Genomic DNA, 18,171 nt, shown 5'->3' on the forward strand with positions numbered 1-18,171 from the left:
CTGACTGTAGATTGTAGACTGTAGTTCATTATCTACAGCAATCGACCTCGGGCCGACGAGTACGGCCGACTTGGCCAGCCTATTGCCGCGCTAGGGTCATGCATGGGCCATGGCTTGCCGACTTGACCAGCCTACTGCCGCGCTAGGGTCATGAATGGGCCATGGCTTACCCACACATGGCCCAACCACTTCTGCGGTACTCGCTGGCCGGTGGTTTATCCACCGTCGGCAGTGCACCTCGGGCCAAAGAGTATGGCCGACTTGGCCAGCCTACTGCCGCGCTAGGGTCATGCATATGGGCCATGGCTTACCCACACATGGCCCAACCACATCGGCAGTACACGCTTCCCGGTGGTTTATCCATGTATAATTAGTGGTCTACTCATCCATGGCCTATGGCGTACCCATTAAAACGTCTGCAGTTCAATTGTGCATGGAAAATTAGCGCTGCGGCAGTATTTTGAGATGCGCATCTTCTCCTCCAAGCGGGCTCTTTGTGGCATCAGTAATGGTGTTCTCCGGGCAGGTGAAAAGCAACTCATACGTATGTAGCTCAAAAAAGCCTGAGCATCGGCAAATGTAGGTTTAAACAGCACTTTTATTGGTTTTTCTTAAATATTCGAAACATGCTCAAAGCCCTGCTAATAAAAAAATGGCACTTACAGCTTACTAAGTTTGTGAGACTTCACATCAATTTATTCTGGCTTTCAACTTCTAGACTGAGTTGAAGATGTCACGTTTCCCTGCTCGTTGTGCCCGCCGTCCTATTACTTCACTGTCACGAGCCATCGCTTGATTGCTGCCGCGGTCTTCCTGGAGAGGACGTCACTCAGGTACACGCTGCCTCTCCTCAGGCATCCTAGAAAATATACGAAAGAAAATATCAGCCTTTATTCCGTATTCATATGAGTTTCCTAGCCTGTTAAAATGATAAAAGGCTGTCACTCAAGCAATTATAAGGACCTTCAGTGGTATCTTTAGTGATCTAGTCATCCGATGATATCTGAAGTCATTTGAAATATGAGGTGCACCATTCTTACACATATACTGCTTGTCCAAGCAAATTTGATCCAAGGGATAAAAAAGACATTTCCGAGGCAGGGGAAGGAAACCAGAAACATATTGCTTGAAGCAACCTTGAGCGCCACAGAAAAGGTTTTGTTTGGAATCCTTAATTGACATTATTTACCTAAATTACTGATTAATGACTTACACAATAAATGGTGTTGCTACTTTGAAGAGTACCGGCACAAACCACGTTTCATTATTAGCAATAAAGAACCATCACGTCTGCATTTCGTTCCCCAGATACAATAGGAAACCCCGAAAATACAAAAATCAGATTGCCAGACAATACAATTGAGGCCTTGGTTTGGCTCGACAGCCCTGTGTAGCGTTAGACCTATAAGTTGCCTATGGTTTCTTTGTCCGCGCCAGCCCAACCGTTCAACAAGACCGTATTTGTACTTTACAGCTGAAAAATAATGTTCCACTCATTTGTATCCTTACCGCTTTGTAGTCATTATCCGCATTGCAAAGTTCAGCGCGCTCAGTGTAACTCGCGCCTTCATGTGCGCCAAAGGGCTGACGCGAGGCAACCATCGCCAGCATATCACCCTTACTCATGCATGGGACCAGCCATCATAGCGGCAGGTTGTTTCATCCGCTCAAAATCATGTTGAGAGCAGCACAATTGAGGTGTGCAAATGGGCTGGTAAAGGTTTCGGTATCTACATAACCGGTATGTACATAACACTGCAGATAGAAAAAAAAAGGTACACATGAGGTTTCTAACCGCAAATATCGAAACAGAGGTTTCCGCACGTGCTCATCGACTTTGTAAGTCGTATTTATTGTCTAAAGTGAATATTTAGTACTTGGAGCGAATAACCTCACTTCCCTACGTACAAAATAAAAATTTACTGTGCTGTCCTAAGAGGCTGCCGGCAATGCGTCATCGGTTTCCATCGCCTGTTTCTAATGGTTTATTTCTAACCCTTGGCTCAAGCTATCAATCACAGCAGGTGTAATGTAACTTGAATAAAGCCTGCATGAGATCATACATATAGGTATATTTGTAAGCTTTAGAGATTTCACTTACAAATATTACGAGAATCGCGTCACTGCGGTCTTTCTTTAAAATTGACACCAATATTCGTGGCTAAAATAAAGTACTCAACGTATTAATTCAGCTTCGCAAGTGCAGCTGTAACAGAAAATGAGGGCTGGCGACACCGAAGGTGTGCCTAGCTTTCAAATTTTCTTAGATGGCCCAACCGTTCGAAATATGTAATTTTAAAAATAAGCCCTTGATAGTGGCTTTCTCACAGCGTATATGGGTGCCTTGATAAGAAACATAATAGAGGTCCCATGACCATCTTTCGTTTCAAATGAATTTTTTATATGTGGTGGGCAAATATCTAGACACAAAGGAATTAACCTTAGTTTTGCAAGATACGGCGTAGTTTCTTCGAAAACAAAAAAAAAAATATTACGGTATATCTTTAGAGGTAGAGAACGCTGTTTTTGCCATTTCAAAATGTTGCAAATTTGGATACCATGATTTTGTCATCTACTATTTTTTACTCACTAAATATATGCAGGTTTTACAAACAGTATTAGGAACCCGTTTTGTTTTTGCAGTTGAGTTATTAAAAAATCGCAAACTTTGGTTCAGGAGCGATGCGCTGTAAAAATATGCATTTTTAAACTTGTATACTGGAATGTGATGCATTAGGTCGGTTGCACTAAATATGTTTCCACTTCCTAACGCATGTTCTTAATTCCAGGCAATATTTGGAGCTCCAGACCGCTAGGTGTGTTCTGCACAACGCATCAAAATTGCCCAAAATTCGAAAACAGCAGTAAAGGGTAAATTTGCTGCAATTAAAAAAAAGATCATCTTCGATCTTCAAATACCTCTCAAGAATCTTCAGTACCTCAACAATATCGCGGACTAAAAAGTGTTGCGTTATATTGTTTAAAAATATAACAATAAATATTAAACCAAGTGCTTGTCCTGATAATGGCCAAATTCAGCTTGCATTCTTGCAAGATCCAATATTATCCTGGCCCTGAAACTATTTGTCTACATTATCTAGGTTCCATTCTTTATTTCTGGAAAAACTTGAAGCTCTAGGTTTGTTTTGTTCTACATATAATATTTAAATCGGCCAAAATTAAAAAAAAATGGTAAAATAAGGAAAACTGATTAAGACTGAAGAAAATGCCGCAACATCGATTTTTATCGAAATCTCTGGAAAAAATGCAAAGTACTTTGTTAATATTAGTCAGTAAATATATTGAATTCTGCAAAATGTAAAATAAGAAATATAAAAATGCCTGTTTTTAATCTATAGATTTGCTTATATGACTCCCCCTTATAGAGTAGGCATCAAAATTTCAATTTAGTATTTGCTGAATTTAGTTACATTTTACTGTAAGTAAAATTTAAAGCCTTGTCAGCGCTAATAAATCCTTTTTCTGCTTGTCAGCAAGAACATAATCTAGCTTAAAATGGTATTAATTCGCTATTTCTGTCAATTTCATGGCAGAACGCAAGTGAAGGCTGCACTTTTTCTCTGTCTTTCATTCTTTTTTATTTCTAGGTGCAGTAGTATTCAATCTAGTCTATTAATATATTATTCCATTTTTCAGCTTTGACCATAACTAACAATACTATATTTTTGAAGATGGTTTTTAAATGTGTAATTTTTTATAATGCAATCATAAGCAAATTGCTTTCCAGCGTTACAGAGAACACACATAGCAGCTTAGATCTCCAGATTCTGCCTTAAATTAACAATATAACCTGCGTAATAAAGACAGTATATTTTAGTGCAAACAACGTAACGCATCACGCCAGTATGCAAGGTTGAAAATAAACATTTTTGTAGCGCGTTGCGCTTGAAGCAAAGTTTGCGATATTTTACTAAATCAACTGCATCAATGAAACAAGTTTTCAATACTTCTTATATAAATAAAAGTTATGTTAATGTGGTGAGTAAAAAACAATGGATGACAAGGTTTTAGTGCGCAAGCAGCAGGCATCCAAACGTGCAACATTTTGAAATGACCAAAACGGGGTTTTCCAGCTTAAGTGATAGGCGCTTTTTTTTTTTTTTCTGAGAAAACTACGCCGCATCTTGCAAACCTAAGGGTCTTTCCTTTGTGTCGAGAGATTAGCCCACGACATAGGGAAATTTAATTAAAACAAAATGGTCATGACTCCACGATTACTGTTCCTGTCCAAAGACATCCATATTCGTTTTCATTTCGTTGCTTCAAACAGGCTGGTATAGGCAATGCGGTGAATGAAAATATCATCATATATATTAAAGATTTCCGCGCTACACGTTGTACCTAAAGCTACCTATATTGTCACAACTGTCATTCGTTATTTGTAGCTGAAACAACATCGCAAAAGGAATTCGATTGCAAATTGTTCGCGAGTTAAATAGGCGTACGGGATGACACACGTGTACTCTGCAGAATACAATTTAAGAAAGAGCAGTCACAAACTATAGGCAAATAAGGCTATGATACGGAGCATATGTATTACTTCGGTTAACAGTAAAAAAGTCGACTTTTACCATATTAATATATTCGACAAACTATTGCATGTTCACATAGGAACACAATTAATGAACTCATTCACGCATCTAATGTCTATGGGCATTATATGCGTGGATGACTTCGCTTTATTCCAATTCGTGCGTCACTGAAAATAATTGAACGAAGAAAAATTTAATGTCTAGACAATTTTCAGCGAGTATACCACAAAATATACTAAGGTGCTTCATATATAGTCACGTCACGTAGCAAGTGAAGTGGGATAACAGAACTAATCAGACACTCACCCTGATCAGCATTTCGCTTTTGCGTCATCTTTGTAAGTTTTTAGGCAGGCTTTTCCACTGAATATCCTCTTCTGTATACCCTTGCCACCCACAGGACACAGATCTTCTGGGGGTACCGAACTGCCGGTTTTCGCACCAGTGATACAACTTAATCGAACCATATCTACGTAGAAAACACTCTCGATGCGCACCTAAAAAAAAATGAAAGCATGTATGTTTAGGCGAAATCATTCACCCGTGATAAAATAATATGATTTGAACAATAAAATCAAATGATCACACTCGAAGCAACAAGAAAGTGGTGGAGAGATAGGAATTGAAGCAATGAAAGGCGGTTGCTTACTGCAAAAAGCCAATAGCAAGAGGTCCACCGTCTATAAGAATAGGCAATAAAAATAAGGCACATTTAAAGGTGCATGCAGCAGTTACAGTGATGCAGTGCTACCTTTTGTTAGGCAGGCTTTTCCGCTGATTATCCTCTTCTTTATTCCCCTTTCAGCCACAGGACACAGATCTTCTGGGGATGCCGAACTGTCGGTTTTCGCACCAGTGATACAACTCAATCGATCCATTTCTACATAGAAAACATTCCGATGCGCATCTAAAAAAATGAAAGCATGTATGTGTAGGCTAAATAATTCACACATCATAAAACAATATTATTTGAACAATAAAATCAAATGATCACACCCGGAGCAACAATAAGTGATGGAGAGATAGAAATTGAAGCAATGAAAGACGGTTGCTTACTGAACAAAGTCAATAGCAAGAGGTCCTGCGTCTATAAGAATAGGCAATAAAATTATGGCACATTTAAAGGTGCATGCAGCAGTTACAGTGATGCAGTGTTATCTTTTTTTGTTTCACTGCAGCGGTTGGTATAAATATTGCAGAAATTGCTAGGCATCTCAGGTAACCCCATTGAAAACCTCATCCAAGGTTGCTGCGGCGTGTTATTTGCAGCTGTTAACGTTAAGACAGGCTATCCTATGAGTGCATGTTCATTTCCTCCTTTTTGTACCTTGAATGAAAGCGACTGAACAGTGGGTGTTGTAAGAGGTGCAGCGTCCCTAGGAATAGGGAACACAATTAGGTTTTGCTTGTAATAAACAAAGGTACAAAAAGGAGCAAATATGCTTGCAATAATAGCATGATGACCTACATTTTCATCAACAGCTGTAAAGAACCTGTCACTACTAGTCGGTTCTTTGGATAGGGTTGTCAATGCCAGAGCTTAAAGCTAAGAGCAATATGAGTAATATTTATTGCGGTCACGGCCGTAAAGAATTAGCACAATACTCCATTACTGTAACTATTCAACCGTCCATTTATACATATTGTTCATTAAAGAACCATGCACATCTTATTAAGTTGCTCTTTTCTGCTCCCAAATGATTTCCTATACAATTAGAATACGTGGATAGCTGCTTCGGTTTAAAATTTTTGTACGATGGCTATGACATGCACTTCATGCATACAGTACGTGAGGCACAAAGAGCTATAATTGCCGAACAGGCGGACCTGACGTCCTGTCCCATTTAAAGTGCGCGCCGTGATCGAGCGCTTCGCGAGCTATATATCTCGGACGATATGGCCGCCTCGTACCGGCCGTCAATTTTTTGCACAATGTGTCCCACATGCACGTTGTTTACTTTCCAGTGACAGGGGCGCAGTGCACACACGGCTGATGCGCCTTTTTGCTTGTTTTGTTATTTTCCTCAGCCTTCGAAGCGCGTCTGCGAAACCGGTCTCCTATTGTCGCCGCTTCCTGACAGCGCGCCTTCACCTGAAGGTGCGTTCTCAGAAGGGGGGCGTCGATTAAGAAAATTTTGAAAAGGGTTAACGGCTTTCAAATCCTCAACATGATATAAACCATTATAAAAGTGGAGGTTCATTATGACTTAATTATAGCCTAATCGTCAAGCGGCATCACGCACATAACGTCTGCCCCACTGTAAAATTCGCTTGCACAGATCGCACGGACAGTTTTCAAAGCATCGTCTGTACATTTGAAAACAAAAAACTGCCCTAACTCTTAACAAAATCCAAAAACTGAGCGAACATGGCTTCCTGCGCGCAGAAAAGACGCTGTCCAAAATATATGTATAAAGCTGAGCGCGTAGTATTCGGTTACTAATTGATTGCGGCGCGCTGCGCAGTCAAAAAACTGCGCAAATGGCTGCCGGTAGTGTTCTGTCGTGCGTTGGTGGCACACACACCTGTTATGCACGGCTTCTCTATTTTCGGCGCAAATGTTGTTCATATCGCAGCCAGTAAATAAGTCCACGCACTTGCTTGCATGTAACCCGGACGAAAATTCGCTTAGTTCCTCAAGTCATGCTTCGCGCAGTTGTTTCGAGGAGATGAAATGGGAAAAAAGCTTAAGTGATGCGGAAACGCAGAATTTTCAAATATTACACTGTTTCCAGGATCATGGTTAAAAACACATATATATGTATTTAAATGAGGAGGCATCAGTTGTTTTTAACGTAGCAAGAATTCATCAAAAAAGATCAAGAGAGCCATGAAGGCATGCAGTCAAGAACAACCATGAGAAAATTGACATACATGCTTAGTGTTAGTGTATCAGGAGATGGAACGAAGCTTCTGCGCCAACTTCATAACTGTCGAATGGACGCTGGTGAGTGACTTCTTTCCGCCTCGCCACTTGCTCCCTGACAAGGGACAGATGAAAAATATTTGCCTGTAAAACAGAAATGACTTGTTTTAGTTATGTTTGTCTTACCAAAGAATACATTGTAACATGCTTGTTATGTTTGTTGCTTAGTATTTCATAAACCGTATGAAACACTGAATAGTTGGCTAAGTAGTTCTGCTAGAATATTCAAAGGCGAACAAACGTTTTCAGCGCAACTATTTAACATTCATGCAATTCTCGAACACTGATGTGTATCGCTGATTGCTTACTATTCCAAAAACTTCGGCTGCAGAAAAAGGTGAAATAGTGGCTAAACAACCTGTAAAAATTATTTTAGTTATTTATATATCTCTGGATATAAGTAAATAAAATCGTAATGTACTGTGGCATAGATTCACGTATTCTGCAATACCCCCAACAAAAGGGAATTGCAAACGCGCACAAAGTCACAGGTGTATATTTTGTTGGAGCTACGAGAGGTTGCACACTAATAGAGCTTAAATTATGTGCAAAAATATTTCGTAATTTTTCTTACAGTAAGGAACAGATCTGGCCATCACATCGGTGCATGTCAGTAACGTGTCTATTAAAAAGCCCTTGGGCTAGGTGTTTAGAAGGCTATTGACGAAAGTGACAAGGGCACGTTGTGCGGCCTAGTCCCGCGAGGCAAGCAAAATGAGCCATGGTGGGGTTCGAGGCAAATAATAAGTGGGAGACTAGAAGTCTGCGTTGTGTGAGGCAATGTTCTATATCTGCTTATATATGTGAACAGCTAGGGCACTGTGACATGGAAGAGTGTTTGTACAAATAAAGTTTGGCTGCTGTGTGAAGACGGAATTGCTGAAGGACGCACTTTCCACAGATCGATAAGGGTGAGCGTCCTAAGTGGCAAGTTAGCTGAGCCAAATCACTGGTGCGTGCATTATTCATAGCCTATCGCTTTGTACACCGTCTGCATTCACCCTCGGTGGGCTCGTCCATAGGAGCCTCAGCACCCGGTTTACAATAGAGCAGGCAAGCTAGTAGTAAGCCAGCTCATAGAAGTGCACAGAAATTATGTTTTCTTGCCTGCACCACTGCTGAATTTGACAAGATAGGGAATACTATTTTCTGAATGAAAAAGTTGAGTACTGGAAACAACACTAGAAAAGTAGCGTTACATGCATTAGTATATACAGCACATAATTGTAAACCAGTTCTAAAAGCAACAAGAAAAGTAAGGCCAGGAGGAAAGATATTTTCAAATGGTCCTTTAAAGGCACTATCCTGAAATGCTTCGCCTCAACAAGTACAATAAACGAAGAATCAAGTGTTAAATGGAGAAATGACATTCATCCCATATATACGATACAACCAGAAAAAAAAAATGATAAGAGCCTCACCTCTGGATAAATTCCAGCGTCGTTGCCGCTGGCTCTGCATACTCAAGATTCAGGACTTATTACAGCACGAAAAGCAGGCAATCTACCTCACTGAATGATGCTGGCTCTATAAATACAGCCTCCTGTTCACAAAACACGCACTGCTTTCCATATATGGTACCTGAAATAGAATAAACATTTTTGTTTTGCTTCTAATGCAACACAGTGCCAGTGCTTTATTTAAAGTAGCCTAAAAAGTGAAGGCATCATGCGCACTGGTGCTGTCAATATGAAAGGAGCAGGTAATTTGCAAAAAGAAATGAAGACAATTTTTTGGTTAATTTTTAATAACATAAATATTGACTTCAGTATTGTAAGCCATAAAAAATGCTAGTAACAAAAAAAAAAAAAAGAAAGATGTGCCTGTCGCGCAAAATTATATAGCAATCATTGTTTGAATACTCGAAGTGGCAACTTTGTCCCATTCTTTTTCGGAAGTCTATGCCTTCAAATGGTCATTTTGACTGAAATAAGAACACATAGTGATCTTGTATAATGCTCGCATATCTACAGTTTACAAGAACATATACTCATACTCATTGGTTAGATATATGACAATATCTCGTAACCTATGAAGACAGCTTCCCAAAATTTAAACCGTAATTTAATTTGATTAGTTAGCCTTTTTGTGAATGAAGAGCTAAGCAATCCAGGAAAAGGCATGGATCACTACAATTAGTCCAACCACACAATCTGCTGCCGCAGCCATATGTACAAAGCATGATAATAAATACCATCATCAAGCTTACCGAGTACAAATATAACTGGCGTGGACGGCAAATCGGAGATCCTGGATGTAATGCTCATGCCTTCCTGATAAGAGACGGGAGTAAAATCAAATTCATGTGGTAACGAACAAGAACAGCTTATAGTGCTCCAAAACAGTGATAACTGACTAACTTTATAGCCATGTTTCTTTACTCAGCCGATGCACCGAATCCTTTGGTTTCTAGGAACATATACGCGGCAAACAATACAGCTGCGGATATTCTGACAGTCACCTGCAGATTTAACTCCAATGATGTAGCTCTCTATTCCATACTACAGATGCTAAGCATTTCAACAAAAATAAAACGGTGGTGACTGGTGTACCTTTTCTTTTTACAACTAAGAAGTTTCCATAATTTGATGGGTTCCACGCTCCTATTCCGTATAGCCATAAGCATCAGTCTTGCAAGTAGAGAAGAGTGGTGCCAGCATATGGTAGCTACCGAACCTAACAAGCATACTGAAAAGACGTAAGGGAAGTCAAACTGCAATAATCAAGGCTTCTAATAATTATAGTTCTTTCTTCTTTCTTTCATATAGTTCCAAGTTTCAATGAATAAGGCCATAAGGGCTGTTAGGTTATACCTGACACCACAATAGTTTCACATTATTTTACAATCTCCAAAATGGATTGCTCAGGATTCCCTACTGAGGTACAGTGGGGTTTATAACTCACTTCAAAGATATGGTAGAGAGCACAAGGGTCGTCCTTGAAGTATGCGGCAAGGAGATGCATTACCACATCTGCCTCAGCTCTGATGTTGCTTTTTGTTTCTTCGAGCTGCCGCTCTGCAAGCAGGTACATGATTTCCTTTGAAGGTGCACTGTCAAGGTACTTCACAAGGAGTGGAGCGCATATTGCAATACTGTCCTGAAATGTGGCCTGGAATAAATTAAAACATTTTTTTTTTCATCATTGGCAAGCAAAGATTATTGGTAGGCTTCAATGGCAAAAGGCAAATGTTTGCTTTGACATGTATGAAGAAATTTAAATTTGCAGCAAGAAACACTGCAGTATGCTACCAATTTTCTACGGCTATCACAGTATCACCATTGAATGTGATGCGGGTCTGGCAGTCCTAAACCAAAGAAACGAATTATCGGGAAAAAAATAAACATTTAAAAGTTCTCATAAAATGATGCCCATTTACATCTTACTGATTAAATTTAGCTGCAGATCTTCACCACCCTAGGATTTCCACAACTTTCGCTGCTCTGCACAAGGTCTGTGCTTGTAATGCTCAAATTTTTCACTCGCAAAAGCAAGATCTTTCACAGCATAGCTTGGTTTCCTCACATATCAGTCAGCAGAACTGAATATTCACAACTCCAACTTGTACGCTGCAGCCATTCTCCTTATCTTACCTGAACATCTTTCCCAAGAAAGTTATGTGCGTGACTGTAGAAAAATGGTCTGTGAAATAACAATGGCCATTCTTCTTTCACTTGGGCTGTGGTATACACAGGGTTAGCCGAGTTGATGAACACCCGTTGGTAAAAATATGTTTCTTTCATGCATGCCATTGCAAGCGGCGCGTCTATATCTCTGAATGTTTTCCTTCCTTCCTTTTTCAAAAAATCAATTTTTTCATGGTCATTTTCGGCAGTTGGCTTTTGAACAGGCTGCCAGTTCTGACAGCCATAGCTGCTGCTTTTACTTTTCTTAGCTTGTTTTTTTTTTTTTTGGTCTGCTGCAGTGCCTGTGTTTCACGATGCTAATTTTCTACTCTGTTCTCTATTTGAAATGGTCCACAATATATGACACAAGCTTCATCCGTAATGACTCGTATCTCCCGCAGGATGGCACAGTACACAGGAAGGCAATGTTTTCTGTTTGAGCATGGTTTCTGTGGTGCCTGAAGACATGGCTTCTGAAGGTTCGGTAGTTCTTGAACGTAGCACCGCACGGACTGATTGGACATAAGGCTCCACCGAGTGCACAACTATGATAAGAAAAATGTTCAAAATAGGCCAGCCATGTAGAAAAGCTCTGCGCACATCTCGGGCATCTGTTCATCTTTCAGCACCATCCGGTAATAACGCTATAATAAAAAAATAAGTTGTCATATAATTTACAAACAATCTGTCATACGAAGACCACTCCGCTCACAACCCTCTGAACAATCAGCACCATGTCTTTTCCCCTGCCGGAGCCACGCCCGTGATTTTTCGCTGACAATTAGCCGGATTTTCTGCTAATCGGCAACTTTAACGCTGTCGCATTAATTATTGCATACTGCGGTCGAACAGCTCCAGTTGAAAACAAACTTCCATGGTACAAATGAGCGGCTTAGTTCGCGATTGACAAGTGGTTTATGCCTCCTTAAATCTGATCACCGCAGCTGACCAAAATACAAGCCAAGGTGCTGCTGTGTGCTGCTTAAGTACCCCTCAACACCGGACGTTCGTTTAGTCGGACAGTGCTATAGAATAGTTTCGATATGGTCCGAGTAGTTCCTCTGTCTGGACTCATCATGAGGAGAAACGAAAATCATATGAGCAATGCAAATAAACAAGTTTGTAAAGAGAGCGCGCCCTGTATCGAAATTGTTCACTGAATAAAATGTTTGCACTGCCTGAATGGCGCCTTTGCGAAGCGCGCAGCACTGCTCTTAGACACCCGTATGAAGCCAGTCACGAGTTGCATCTCAAAGACAATTTTAAGATTGTTCTCACCTGTTAGGCGAACACGTTGTCTTTTTTTGCTCGTCGGTGATCCAGATGTATTCGCAAGCGCACAAGATGGCTGGGTCGTCAAAGATAAAAAGTTGCAATGCAGTATCGCAGTCCAGACGTTCAGCTCCACACGTCCACGCCCTGTGCTCACTTGAAAAAGGCGCGAGAATGCAGTGCGCAACCGCTACGGCGCATGCGTCATTGCCCTAGCGACGAGGGGACGAAGCAGTCGTCGGCGCGGGCGCGGGCGGCTTTTTGCAGCAGACGGTGCGGAGTAAGCGCGAAGGCGTGAGAACGTTGTTTTCCGCTGGGAGATGACACTTACAAGGCGTGATTAAAAAAAAAAAAATTGGCTTACATGGAATCGACCAACACGGCGACAACCGAAGAGCCTGGGAACGCCGACTTCTAGAGCAGTTTTCTATTTGTTTTTATAGTAAATGGCGCAGTACCCAAGGTCTATGTACAGTACCCCTCACTTGTCTGTGGGCGCAGCGCCGGGAGGGAAGAGGTGAACGAAAGAATGAAAAAAAAAAGTACGCCAGCGGAGGTTTCGATCTCAACTTACACTGAGACCGCGCATAGCAGACAGGCGCACCTGTATTTTGACTCCATTGCAATACCGCCGCCGCGGCCGCGATGAATGCGCTTCTCCGATCACCGGCCGAGAGCGCTTTGCTTTGCGCGTTAGGTGATGCTGCTGTGTGTACTATGCTTGACAGCAGCAGCATCCGCCCAGAGGAGAAACGATGCGCGGCTTTGGAATGTTGCTCTTGTGCAGGTGGTTCGAGAAGCCCAGCCCGGCGGGAAGGCGTGGGAGCATGTACAGTGTGCATGCTTGGGGATCTTCCATACTTGAGCATGCGGGTGCCGCAGTGGCGTGAACTACTCCTTCATCCATGCCCGGTTCACGGATTTTCAATACGTGTTGAATAAAACGGAAGCGCCTGAAATTCTATTCACGGATGTTCAATACTTATTGAGTAAAACGGAAGTGTCTGAAATGCTTATAAGGACATTCTCCTTCATCCGTGCGCCAATTCTCGGATGTTCAATACGTATTCAGGAAAACAGAACCGTGTGACGCTCTTTTAAGGAGGTTGTCTGCGTAAAATTACGGGTTTTTTTTACAGTGTGGTGCATCGACAAATGCGCACGTCATCTTTCCCCTCCCGCTTCCACCTATGATCGAACAAAAGATGGTCGTTCGACCTTTTATATTTACTTCAAAATATTATATATTGTTGCATGATGACTGATTAATAATATCGAAGAGGCGGAGTTCCGACCTTCTCTGCTGTTCTGGCCAAATTTAGTTATAGATTACACAAACTATGTTCAAGTTAACTAGCTGAAAATTATCTGACTGAATATATACATGTTTTTATTTGTATTCAGTTAATTTTCGCTATTCGGGTAAGAGTAGATGTTTTTATAAAAATTCTCAAGATCGGCCCAAGAAACGAAATTTTCCTAAATTGCAGGCCTTTGTTTCAGAAAAGGTTCATGGTAGAGCAGAAATAAATCCACACTCCGTTCTCAGCATAGTTATCCGGAAACTGGTAAAGCTTATATTTTTATGACATTTGAATACAGATACGATCGCGCTAATTTACAGAAAACAGCGAACATTGAAAATTTCTTAGGAAAAAAAAACTGTTTTAACACTGTTTAAAATTTTTCCGCCTATTCTACACTACCTCAGCTTTCAAAATTATTAAAAACAACGTGCATAATTTTGTTGCGCTAGTAATTATGGCCACTTTGATAAGGCCTTTGTCCAATTATAGCGCACCGCGCAGATCTGAAGTTCTCCCGAATTTGTGAATCGTTCAAGGTTTTTAAATTTTTGCATATTATTGTAACAGGGAGAAATACATTTATAAACGAGGATTAAAGATATATACATTGAGAAACAGCCAAGGAGCCAGGCAATGAGGGCCCCCAGTTCGACGCACTTCTTTTTCTTAATCTTCCACAAACGAGCGCGCCACTTCGTCCTTATCATTCTCCAGCTATAAAAGTATTTCTTCGGTTATTGTTTGTCTCGACTTCGCAAATTGACGGTGACAGACACAGCAATGAATGATTCAGAATCAGTTTTGTACGCGTCGAATTCCTGATGCGCTGTGGCATCAGGCACCACACAGACGTTTTTCGCAATCACCTTCACCTTAACGCGAATTACAGAAGGAGACGATAACGTTCAATGAGCAAGCAACGTATTCCAAATCATTTCAGTAGAATGGAAAAATTGTGAAGGGCATGGAAAACTGCCTCAGTAAAACACAGTGTTTCTGGGCTGCATCCGTTTTCTTCGAATGACTCGACAGCGCACATTATTTCATTCCTGTACAGTGTCTTCCATGCAGTCCTGGCTAGCGTGAACGCACTGCAAAAGGCCCACTTCAGGCCGTCTGGATGCCGTCATCTGAGAGAGGCACGAGCATCCGGTTACCAATTGTTCTTTTTTTTTCTTTTTTTCTAGCATTCCATACCTTGCTTTGCCACTGCAGCACCAGTTATGCTTTCCACCGATCGCATCTGGCGCAGCAGTTTCTCATGCGGCAGAGGCTGTCGCCCGCGCTGGTGAAGCGGGCTTCCCGACAGTGGTCGCATCTCATTAACTTCACCCCGTGTTCTTGGCGTCCGGCTGCGGTGCGAAAAACAGGCGGATAGAATAGTGAAGCTCTAGTGCCGATGCGTTGAGCTGCTACAAGGAAGTATTTTTTATTAGTTTTGGGTAGCTTCACCATAATATATGTATCGAAGTCTGTCGGTCTGAAGACGCAAAAACGAGCTCTCACTGCTCCGCCTCTTAAAACGAACGTCTAGTGTGAGCACACCCCGCGCTCATGGCCGCTCCGGTCATCTCAACATCTCAACATTACTGTCCTCATTTCCGTCGACATCTTTTCCCTACTGTTGGACATATTTTTAGAACCTGAAATCCAATCCTGCTTGCATTTTATTCGCTTAGTGGCCAAGAAGTCAGACCTACAGCAATTGCAAATTCCTGTTTAAGGGTCTTGTTGGACTGGTCGTAACTACTAGTGCATCAATATTGTGCAATGTGTTTTTATTGACATTGCAAATTGATGTAGAGAAGAATACGTGAACAAAGTTTAAAAAGATATCATAAACGGTTTTTCTTATACTCCTCAGAAATTTTCATTGTAATAATGGTGAAGGTGATTGCGAAAAACGTCTGTGGGCTGCCCTATGCCACAGCGAATCAGGAACTCTACGCATACAAAGCTGACTCCGATTCATTCAGTGCTGTGTCTGTCACAGCTAGTTTGCAACGCCGAGACAAAAAAATGACAGAGGATGATGAGGACGAAGTGGCGCGCTCGTTTGTGGAAGAATAAAAAAAATGAAGTGCGTCGAAGTCATTGCCTGGCTCCTTGGCTGAATACAAGTACCTTCGCACTTGTATTCAGAACTCGAGCGTAACCACGGAGTCATCACGCCTTATACGCTTCAGATTCGGATATCAATTTTGTGGACATTTTGCGGAATCCTTGTGGATTGTGGGCGAATGTTCTACTTATCATGGGTCCCGAAAGCGATAGCGCGCATGCATAGGCGGAATTTCTCGCCGTTCTTCCTAAGGCTCAATAGGCCTCACTCAGGGAAGCGACGGACCAACTGAGCATAGGCATTAAAAACAGTTGAGCAGAGGCAATTTACGAGACCTTTGTGGCCACAGGCCGACAAAAACGACCTTCCTTTTGAGACGTGTGTTAGCAAGGTAAGCACACCTGCGAGAAAAACTGGAGAGGCCACGCGCTTTGAAAAGTCTGCACGTCCGCCTTTTCTGACGGTGAAGCGGTTATTTCTGTTTAAGGTACTCTCCTAAATGTACTTGCCATCTTGCCCAAAAAATTTTGTCTGGCGCATTGTTTTGTATAAAATAAAAAAAAAAGCAATCGTAGCGGTTTGCTCGAAGCTGTACGTGTTGGTTCAATGCTGGGAACTAAAGCTGAAACGTGAACCCGAAGGAGGTTCTTGCCTCTATCAGCCTCTCTCGCCTCCCTGCTGTTCACCGGTAGTCTGCGCAGAGCGTGCGCAAGCCAACAGCGCATGTGAGACGCGCCAGCACAGTCGGTGGGAAACAAGCGGAGGAAGAGGGTGGATGTTTACTCTGCGGGCGCGTTGAGGCCAAATTACAGGCGCCGAGGAGCGCGTTTCATCGTACTGGGCGCGCCGCTTTCGAGCTCGCACGATGTCGACAATCGCCGAACCTTTCGCTTTCGCCGTAGTCCCTTTATGTTCTCTCTCCGAGTGCGTTTTTTTCGTTTTTTTTTTTGTCTAGATATATAATCTCGCTATTACTGCCTGTAATATATAGATATTGATGCTTATTCGCTTATTTAGTCGAGTTTGCATTTTTCCTCCTTTTCGCGTTTCAGTGTTTGAACTGTTGTCATATTACTTTTATGGATTTCGTTACGCGTGTTTTTACGTTGCGTTTCTTCTTGACAGCAAATAAATGCATATTGTAGCGCCTCAAAAAGAAGCGCGATCGCTTTGACAAAGACGGCGACGCTGCTGCCGTGACTCGCACGCGTGCGCTGTTCCGCTGCTCTTGTGCTGCACTGTGCAGTTGCCCCGACTTCGAACCATTCTTTGCTGTGTCTGTCACAGCTAGTTTGCAATGTCGAGACAAAACGTTACTGGATGATGATGAGAATGATGAAGACGAAGTGGCGCGCTCGTTTGCGTAAGATTAAGAAAAAAGTGCGTCGAACGGGGGGCCCTCATTGCCTAGCTCCTTGGCTGTCTCTCATTGTATATATCTTAATTCCTCTTTTGTAAATATATTTTTCCCTGTTACAATAATATTGTCACGTGTCGGTAGAACGCCAAGGAGGGCCTAGCGTTAGATGGTTTGGATGGTCGACCAGAACGAGTCTTGCGTTCAAGCTTCTTTCTCTTCCAGGCTCGCCCTTGTCGTCTCATATGTCATCTTTTGCTTCGACTTCTATGTGTCATTTGCCCCCCTCCTCAGGAAGCATCGTCTCGATGAGGTCGTGGGCGATTCACAAATGCCGTAGAATCTTCAGATCTGCGTGGTGCGCTACGCCTTGCACCAGGGCCTTGTTGAAGTGGCCGTAATTACTTGCGCAACAAAATTATTTAAGGTGTTTTAATGATTTCGAAAGCTGGGGTATAGTGGAGAATACGTAGTAGAAGTTTAAACAATGTTTAAACTATCTTTACTTTCCTAAGAAATGTTCAATGTTCGCTGTTTTCTTTAAATTAGCGCGATCGTATCTGTGTATTGAAAAGTTATATAAATATAAGCTTTAGCTGTTAATACATAACTATGCTGAGAACATAGTGTGGATTTTTTGCTGCTCTGCCATAAACCTTTTTTTAAAATAATTAGGTCTGCAAAGTAGAAAAATTTTGTTTCTTCGGCCGATTTTGTGAAAATTTATAAAAACATCTACACTACCTTGAAAAGCGAAAAATAGCTGAATACAAATAAAAACATGCATATATTTAGTCCGATAATTTTCAATTAACTGTAACATATTTTGCGTAATTGAAACCCAAAGTTGTCCAAAAGAGCAGAGAAGATAAGCGCGCTCCGCCTCTTCATTAATAATTTCGTGTGGCCGGAAAAATGTTTTGGAAGCAAAACCAATTGCAGATCTCTTCTTTCCATTTAACTGACAATGTTATATAAAGTTTGGAAATTAATATAAAAGGTCGACCGACAATCTTTTTTTTTCTTACGTGGAAGAGAGAGGGAGAGAGGAAACTTTTAATGAGCACA

General features: G+C 41.6%; 2 long non-coding RNA genes across 2 annotated transcripts; both read right to left on the reverse strand.

The window, feature by feature from the left end:
• Positions 1–667: 667 nt before the first annotated feature.
• Positions 668–5,458, reverse strand: LOC146209502 (uncharacterized). Its single transcript, XR_014703445.1, has 3 exons — positions 5,305–5,458; positions 4,860–5,050; positions 668–859 (listed from the first exon to the last, which is right to left on the reverse strand). It is a non-coding gene; the product is annotated as an uncharacterized LOC146209502 (long non-coding RNA).
• A 1,874-nt stretch (positions 5,459–7,332) lies between these two features.
• On the reverse strand, positions 7,333–9,910 carry LOC146209503 (uncharacterized). Its single transcript, XR_014703446.1, has 3 exons — positions 9,689–9,910; positions 8,901–9,060; positions 7,333–7,563 (listed from the first exon to the last, which is right to left on the reverse strand). It is a non-coding gene; the product is annotated as an uncharacterized LOC146209503 (long non-coding RNA).
• Between the last annotated feature and the right edge of the window lie 8,261 nt (positions 9,911–18,171).

This window comes from Amblyomma maculatum, chromosome 1, assembly GCF_055883805.1.
Source record: "Amblyomma maculatum isolate TAMU_Amacu chromosome 1, ASM5588380v1, whole genome shotgun sequence".
NCBI classification, from domain to species: Eukaryota; Metazoa; Arthropoda; class Arachnida; order Ixodida; family Ixodidae; genus Amblyomma; species Amblyomma maculatum.